Here is a 9,558-nt window from a genome sequence, read left to right as displayed (position 1 = left end):
TTTTGTCAGCTCTTACAAAAGTGCACTGCTGGAACGTGCTCCAGTAATCAATGGCCATCCCCAACCCTCTCTAAGTGCTGTTTATAGATTTAGATGTGCTTTGCAATGGCCACTAGTTAGGGTTTTAAAATAAAACGCTAATTATTGCTCTGATACCTTTAAACTAGCAATTTATGGATAAGCAATCACATCATATTAGTGTTTTTTTTTTTTCTTGACATTATAAAAATATACTGTCATAAATACAATTTATGAGCTCCACTCACTAATGTTTTTGTATAGGCTACTGTACTAATTTGCTTTGTATAGAACAATCTGGCACAATCCCATAAAGTCTAAGTACATTATGTTTAACACAATGTCCATTTAGCATAAATAATGACCCTGCTAATCAAAATATATTTTTAGAAGGATGACTAATGCCCAGGAATGCTCAGATGTATGGAGCCATGGTAATTGACAAAAATGTTTTCAATGGTTTTGCATTTGTTCTCTCGCAAAGGTAGTGCATTCTCCTGAGAAACGTTATGTTTAGAAGTATTGCGTTCTCTCAAAATCACTGAAATATAGTTTTTCCTCCCACCTCATATTATTGTCATTACAAAAGTGTGAGTGAACACAAAATTTATCGAAGGATTGCAAGTTATGTGAGTGAATGCAAAAGCATTGAAATGTGAGTTTTGTTTGTACTTTTTTTTTCTATATTTGAATTCAGATTCTAACTTGAGACCAGCTAGCACACTACCTTCAGTTACAGTATTTGTCGCAAAGTTTCTATATGATGATTGGACAGGCTCTCAAATGGGTGGGACTTTGCAGCAAAAAGCCAGTAGTAAAATATCAGCCCCTTAGCATTTCTGTAAAATGTGCTTAAAACGCCTAAAAAAGGCATACCCAAAGTAAATTGCATACTGTTCTTGAATCATCTGGAGTATATGCATGGTTTTGGTCTCTTTTGAAAGGTATGTGTACTGGGGGTGGTACAATGGAATGCTAAAAAACTCTTGAGAAAAACGGCTCTATATTTAATGAAGCACATGTTTGCAATATTGTATTATATACATATTAACATTTTGTGTGTGTGTGTGAGCATGTGTGTGTGTGTGTGTGTGTGTGTGTGTGTTTACACCGTTTTTGAATGGCCTTCAGTCGGGAGACATGATTCTTGCCATCTTAATGGTTTAGCTACAGTTAACTGAAGTCTGGATTTTCAAAATAAAATTTGGTTTCTTGAGTATTGTTATTTGTAATACGTGTTAAAAAATACTGGTACAGTATTTACAAAAAGAAGCAACTTTATGTAGCAAGACTACAAACACACAAATGAAAAAGTAAATCTTTTGGACACTATTTTCAATTTTTAAGTTACATCTGTGTTTCCTCATTCTTGAAAAGCAGTAGCAGCCATTTGTGCACAAGCTGTTCATTGCCTTTTTAAGATAAGACCATATGAAGAGGTGGAAACATGGTTTCATGATAGCATGTTTTATATAAGAATTTAGCTGGAAAATGGGTTATTTGTGGATGGATGTTTGTTATTAGCTGCACTGTAAGGGACTTAAAGCACCTCCACACTCTCAGAAGCACAAATACATAGTTGCTGCTCACCTCCATTCAATAATAACACAAACATCAAAGAGCAAATATTATTAAAAAAAAATAACAGAGCACAGATTTATGCTCACTGACCTAAATAAAACCCGGATGCCATTATATTAATTTGCCACTGAAGTCACCCACAGAGAATACTATACCATAGACAAAATCCACATTTAAAATCTCTTTAATTTAAATCGTACTGTTTTCAGGCTAGTTTGACTTTACTAGCAAATGTTTATCAAGTGTATCAAGTTTATTTCCCTTATGTTTTCATATTTTATCCTGAAATTTTAATTACAGTAAAATAAAACATTGTGTGTATATGAAAATGAGTATTGGTGACTGAGTTGAACAATTTGGTGCAAATTTCAAAACAGGCTGTTTATTGGGAAATTTAAATATAAATATATTTGCTATATTGTGACATAAATTTATGAGGGAGTACATCGAGTGTCTAAACAATTGGACAATAATAATAAAAAAAAGTGTTTAGTCATGAATATTTTAATCTCAAATGAACACAGGCTGTGGAAACATGAACTTGGCAGGCCTGAATGTTACATTACTGTTCAAGATCACACCAGATAATGGAACAGATCAATATTTAAATTCATGGAAATCATTTCAAAACCCGGGTTATCTTTCCCCCTCCCGAAAATATATAAGCCCTACAGCTCACACACTCATGCAGATGTATTTGACAAAGCAGATTTGATCGATGATGATGATTTTGGAACTTTTCTCTGCATAATCTCTTGGCAGGAAACCAAACAGTGTCATAAAACCCTCCACGATGTCTTTATCTTTCTCATGACACTCCTGTACTGCCATGCTCAGCACTCCCTAAAAGCAGCGGTGCTGAATATCAACCAGCTTTACGCACACACACACACACACACACACACACACACACACACACACACACACACACACACACACACAGGTTTGTTTTGCTATCAAAGTGAGGACATTCCATAGGCGTAATGGTTTTTATACTGTACAAACTGTACATTCTATCCCCCTACACTACCCCTACTTCTAAACCTACCCATCACAGAAAACATTCTGCATTTTTACATGTTTAATAAAACATTGTTTAGTATGTTTTTAAAGCTATTTTAAATATGAGGACTCATAAAATGTCCTCATGTTTCATGTTTACGTTGTAATACCAGTGTGATAACCATGTCATTATACAAATTTGTGTCTTCATAAATCACAAAGATGTGCATACACACACACACACACACACACACACAAAAGGTCAAGAATGAATACCACCTTCTTTGTATAGTTTAGATTACAGCATAAATTGTCCAGGATTTTTAAATTTTTTGATTATTATTTAGGCTTCTGTGCACAGAGTTTTCAAACTGCTGTAAATACTGCTTATGAACAGACACAACTATCTGAAAATATAAAATATAAAAACAAAAACAAAAATAAAATATGAATAAATATCTAGTTCAATCATGAAACTCTAGAGGGCACAGGGTGATAGGTCCTTTACATGCAATCTGCAAGCAGTTACATCATTACTGCGTAACACAAGCTGATTGGCCTCTGCTGATCCTGCAGCCAGTGAGATTGCTTGCTCAACATTTAAATAGTCTGGTTCATTGTTTGCTGAAGGGTAATTTTGCAGCATGCTATTAGTTCCTCTGAAACCCTCCACCTGCCTAAATCTGCTATGTCTGTCTATTCATGCAGCAGCAGCAGCAGAATGTCTGTGTGTCTATTAGCAGTAGCAGGTCCATACTTGCTCTGCAGCAGCAGTGACAGCAATAACAGCAGCAGCACCATCAGCATAGCAGATCTACAGTAGTCTGCCAAATGCATTAACATTGCCGTATTCAAAAGCATTTTAAAACTATCCAGTTGTCATGATTTAAATACTAAAATAGATAATCATTTGTTTGTTACGGTGGAAATGATAAAATAATAGTAAATAAATAAATAATAAAAATTAGTAGGCCTATTGGACACTTTCTGGTAGTTAACGTCAACTATATTCATAGTTAATGTGATGAACTACACCTGTAAATGAACTACACTCTGCTAGGACACATGAACAACACCAGTTGGTTAAATGTCATTGCAGAAATGGTGTCACACAACTCGTCCAATTCCATGCCTCTGTTTCAAATAAACTCTATGTTGTATCCTGCCTCCTTAGACAGGTAAGTTGATACAACACAGAGTTTATTTGAAACAGAGGCATGGAATTGGACGAATATGCAGACAGGTGAGTATAACAGTTCAGAGATTCAGATCGCTCTTCAGGGTCGATAAGGTATTCCAGTCTTTGGCACTGCCACCGTGAGTCAAGGATGGCCCGGACCTTGTAGGTGGCTTCCTCATCTGCGAGTTCAGGAGGAGGAGGTACCTCATTGCCACCAGATTCTGTGAGGGGAGAAAACAAAGGTTCAGAGTGAGGTTTAAGGAGTGACATATGGAATTATGGAGAGATACGATAGTGTGGTGGAAGGTTTAGCCTGTAGGTGACCTCATTGATCTGCCTCTGCCTCTGCACTGTAAAGGGACCTATGTAACAGGGACTCAGGTTACGGCAGGACAATGGATGTCCCGTGTTGAGAGCCACACCTTCTGACCTGGTTGGTAGCGAGGGGTCAGTGTTCTTTGGGTATCAGCTTGCCTCTTGTGTCTCTGCACTGCCTGTTGGAGATGCACGTGGGCTGAGTCCCACACCCTTTTGATCTGCTGGAACCAGTGGTTGACAGCTGGAACCTCAGAGGGCTCACCGGACCAGGGGAATAATGGAGGCTGGTACCCCTGGATACACTGGAAAGGGGTGAGCCCGGTGGTGGATTGTCTGAGGGAGTTCTGGGCGTACTCCGCCAAGGGGAGGAACCAGCTCCAGCTGTCCTGGTTCTGGTGGCAGTAGGATGTCAGGTACCCCCCTATCTCCTGGATCTTCTGCTCAGTCTGGCCTTTAGTTTGGGGGTGGTAACCAGAGGAGAGGCTTACAGAAACTCCCAGTAGTTTGAAGAAGGCTTGCCATACCCGTGAGATGAATTAGGGATCACGATCTGATGTCCTTAGGTAAGCTGAAGTGGCAAAACACATTTTGAAAGAGAGCTTCTGTAGCTTCAAAAGCAGTAGATAAGCCCTTCAGAGGGATAAGATTACAATCCTTAGAGAAGCAGTCAACGATGGCGAACACACAGGTATTGTTGTCCGATGGTGGAAGGTCAGTCATTCTTCATTATTCTGGAGGACTTTCCACTTTGCTCTCAACTCGACCTTTGATGCTCTGCATGTGTCAGGTAGTAAATGTCCACCTGCATCGGTTCAGGTGCTGGAAGGGCAACTGATGGTACGGAGGGCGGAGGATGCAGAGCGTGTTTAGGGAGAGAGCAAGCTATTAAACGTTGATAAATTCTGATTGTCTTCTGAATGAAGTTATCCAGTCCAATAGTGTTGTCATATATCACCATGAGTTGAAGTACATTGGCGTTAAGCCCCTGTCAGAATGCGATGAGCAATGCAGTCTCATTCCAGCCACTAGAAGCCACTAAGCTGCGAAATTGGAGAGTGTAGTCACCTACCAATTATTACCTTGGCGCAGGTTGAACAGCTGATCATGAACAGTGAGCTCAGAAGTGGTTTGGCTGAAGACCTCCTTAAAGTGGCCGAGGAGTGATGAGAGTATTGTAATAACTTGAGCATTCAATTGCCACAGCTCATTGAAGAGCGCGACCAGACAGGAGGGATATAACAAATGCTGCTTGGGCTCGATAGGTGGTGAACTGGTGAGACTGCAACTCAAAATAGAAAGAACATTGGAGAATGAACCCATTGCAATTCTTCACCTCACCAGTGAATGTCACTGGTCGGGCCATGGGACTTGCAGAGGCAGCAGGCAAAGCATCAGGTGCTGATGGCAGGAGAAGTCGGCAAAAGGTTTGACAGTGAAGATCGGGAACTGAGATGGAGCAGATGAAGGGCAAAAGACATGAGCTTGGGATATCGACCAAAGGACATGCAAACTATTAAATCTGATGAATGTGTGCAGAGAGGATCAGCCTGCCACATCACATACTTGTTACAATGGAACTCCCTTTGCCAAATCCTTAGAAGCCCTAACTCCTAGAGGCAAAGCTTGACTGTACAAATTTGTTGGCTAGGACAATGGCATATATGCAGGTTATAAAGCATTTAGGTTTCTTCTCATCATGTTATCACTTTGAGAAAACCATTGCGCCGTTCATCTGTATGTCCGGCTTCCCCCAGCCTCCCAACCTTTACTTTTCCTTCCTGCTGCCACCAACTCTCTCCTTTCCAGCAGCAGAAGCTAGTGTGAGGCTTTGCTTGCGACACAGTCTCACTTGTCTATTTTTCATCTGCCATTTCTCACTTGAGCCTATTTCCATCCCTCCCCAAGCCGTAGAGGCTGATCCAAGCGCAAGTCTGTCTCCGCTGACAATTGCAGCCCCAGCTCCTTTACATCTCTTCTTCAGTCTAAATCCCAATATTCACTTTTCACCACAACACCGCTCCTTGCCAACAATTTAGCCGTACAATTCCTTTTAGCCTACTTACATTTTAGAAGCTCACAGGTTAAATTCCCATCTGACCCACTGTTTGTAGACAAATCTAATCACCCTGTCACACGTTTCAGGTTCCAAAAAACACCTCAAATCCATTTTGATTCAATCCGGCATCCCAACAGATCACTTTTCCAGTAATTTGTTTTGCATTGGTGCAGCAATCACAGCTGCTCAGAAAGGCCTCTCCCAGCAATAGATTCAAACACTCGGTTGCTGGTTGTCAGAGGCTTTTTATAGCTATATTCGATCTAATCGCTTCCACATCAAGAAGCTCAACAAACCCTTATCAGCTAAATTCTTCAGCTGCAGCTTGTTCTCACACACTCACACCTATAGGTTATCTCCTCCGCTCCCGCAGGAGCTCAGTTTCTCTGGCTATCTTATTCTCCACTGCCACAGCTGTGATGTCCCCTCTGCTCCTGCATGAGCTCAGTTTCTCTGTCTAAACTTTTACTCCAGATTAATTGAAGAGTAGTCAGGAACTCACCGCACTCACTGAACTCACCGCACCAAGTCCAAATAAGGTGCATTGACAAAAATATCCAAATAGTGAATCATTTCAAAAGAGTCCGCACACTCCACCAAAGAAGAAAAAACATCAAATGCAAGAAAAAAAAAAAAAAAAAAATGACTGAAAAAAAGAGCAAACATTTTGGTCACATGTGACCTTTGTCAATGCCAAACTTATGCTGCGTTCATGCCACCTCATATTTACTGTAATCTTGAGATGACAACACGTGACTTTATATTCAGAGCTGTTCTGTTTCTATGGCACCACTAACAACGCCTAAATTAATCTACAGCGGTCAGGTGGTACAGCACCCATGTGGTACATGTGGGAGCTTTCAGAAAACTCCCAGCTTACAAGCTGTAATTACGAGCTCTATGAGGACATGAACACTTTTTACGAGCCATAATCTCGTATTTACAGGAATTACGATATGTCATGAATACACCTTTACAATGCTTAGTTCAGGAGCCATCTTAATTTAACTCCCTCGACCACCGCAGTTTTTTTCTTACCAGTGTGAAAGAGACTCAAAATACTCTGTCAATATTGCACATACAATTAAGAGCTATACACCATTTTAATCTCTGGAATATCTTTTATTTGTGTAAACAAAATGTTGTGCTTTTTGTAAAATAAAGAACTAACATGATGCGTGATCTCTCGTCTCCCTCTGAATGAAGTCCAATCTGATAGTTCTCAGAAAATGAACTGTAACTTAGTGAATACTAATCTCAAAAAAATTAGACTTGTGTCTAAAGAAACGTTGAAATGTCAGGTTTTAAATCTGTCAAAATTAAAGTCAAATCGAAAACAAAAATTCTGTGTTTATGTAATCTGTATGAAAAGAGAGCCATGTCAGAAGACCGTGATTCAGCTCATTATCCGCTAATGCGGCCATGCCCACGGAGCGAACGCTATTCTGAGGCAAATTCAGTCAATACATGCATTCATCGTCTCAATCGTGTATTTGTTGTCTTGAAAAGTGTTTATCTGGATGTTATAGCGATCTCTGGCCTCTGTTAGTTCCTGGTGAGTCACATGGTGGTTCTTCTTTAGATGAATTTGTGGACTAAAGGTGCACAGAGCGCCCTCCTGCTGCAAATATGAATTGAAAACACAGTATTCAGTGTTCATAGTGATGACAATAAATATTGAATAAATATTACTCCTCCATCAATATTTCTCAAAATGTGCATGCTTTTAAGCTAAAAGGCTATATGAAATGCCATAGAGGTAGGCTAGCATAATTAGACACTTTGCATCACAGAAATACATTATATTTTAAAGTATATAATAGAATGCCATTATTTTAAATTGTAATAATATTTCACAGTATTGCTGTTTTTTCTGTATGTTTGATATACACCATGATGAGCTTGAGATATGATCAATGTCTCACATAGCCTGTCTCACAGGTTTTTTCACAGCCTTACCTGACTGAAAGAGCTCATTATAATGCAAGTCATTTCAGGTCATTATTATGTGATCCTTTTGTCTTCTCGGGTGTAAATGACCCATTATTCATGATGATTCACGCCTCCACGCATACTGTATTTCTTGACAAAAAGTGTCTTACAAAATTTAAATCTCTCGATTGATTGAACCAAACAATAACAAATAATCCAAACAAATAATTTACCATATTATATGAAAATAATCCAACATCAAAGAAAAAAAAAGTAATAATAATAAAAAAAAAATAATAAAACTAAATAATCCAACATTAAAAAAAAAAAAGTTTAACATATTAAATTAGAAAGTATATCAACTGTAAGTCAAAAAATATGTATACAAAATTACCACAACATATTTTTGTAATAATCTTCATAATATAAATAAATTACATAAAGTTTGGGAACAATAACTGTATTTTGGAGTAACAAGAAAATATAATTAATAGAAAACATGACAATTGGAGTTCTTCATTTAATCCCTTTGGATGTACACAGTCCATACAATAAATCCACTTAGCTTCACATTGTAATAATCTTTTGTTAGAGTCACCACCTCTTCTTGAGCATGTCAGTAAGCTTGAGACCAGCATCTACAAAATGTCTGGCCACAGGAGAATGTCTGTCCTTCTAATAGAACTTTTGTGATCATTGATGCAGGTCAGTTGGTCATACCAAAATATTGTAGACCACATGGACACATAATAAGATAGATAATGAAAGATGATGAGCAAGTAATAGTCTCTCTGATTTTGTATGTTTTCTCAGTGGTGGTGCTCATAAAAGACATTGTAGGTAGTACAGCAGATGTAAGATGGTCTTTGAGGTGACTGAGATTGTGACTTTGTTGATGTAGACTTGACTTTTTAAATTGTTTGCTTAAGCCATTTATCAGGATATCCTTTGAGAAGGAACTGCTTGTACATTTTGTCACATTCCTCCTCAAAATCATCAATGTTCTTACAAATTCTCTTAATTCGAAGAAACTTTTACTCCCCCAGCAGTGTTATCCCCACGATCCTGCAGGAGCTCAGTTTTTCTGGCTAACCTAGCCTTCACTGCCACAGCAGTATTATCTACTCTGCTCCCACAGGAGCTCAGTTTCTCTGGCTAACTTTTTCTCGGCTGCCGCAGCAGTGTTATCTCCCCGCTCCTGCAGGGGCACAGTTTCTCTGGCTAATCTCTCTCTTCCCCCCCCCCCCCACTGCCGCAGCAGTGATGTCCCCTCTCCTCCCGCAGGACCTCAGTTCTCTGTCTAACCTTTCCTTCACTGCTGCAGTACTCTAGGTTTCGGGCCAAAATACCGAGCTTGGAGCCTTCTCCTTGGACAGCACGCCAAATATGCGTACTCTGGTTATGTGTAAGTGTGAACTCATGAAACATGGATTTTAGAAAGTGCACGAACCACTCAGCGTGTGTGCTTACC

Source organism: Megalobrama amblycephala, linkage group LG17, assembly GCF_018812025.1.
Source record: "Megalobrama amblycephala isolate DHTTF-2021 linkage group LG17, ASM1881202v1, whole genome shotgun sequence".
NCBI lineage: Eukaryota > Metazoa > Chordata > Actinopteri > Cypriniformes > Xenocyprididae > Megalobrama > Megalobrama amblycephala.
The sequence above is the reverse complement of the archived record's forward strand: the minus strand, read 5'-3'. Positions refer to the sequence as shown.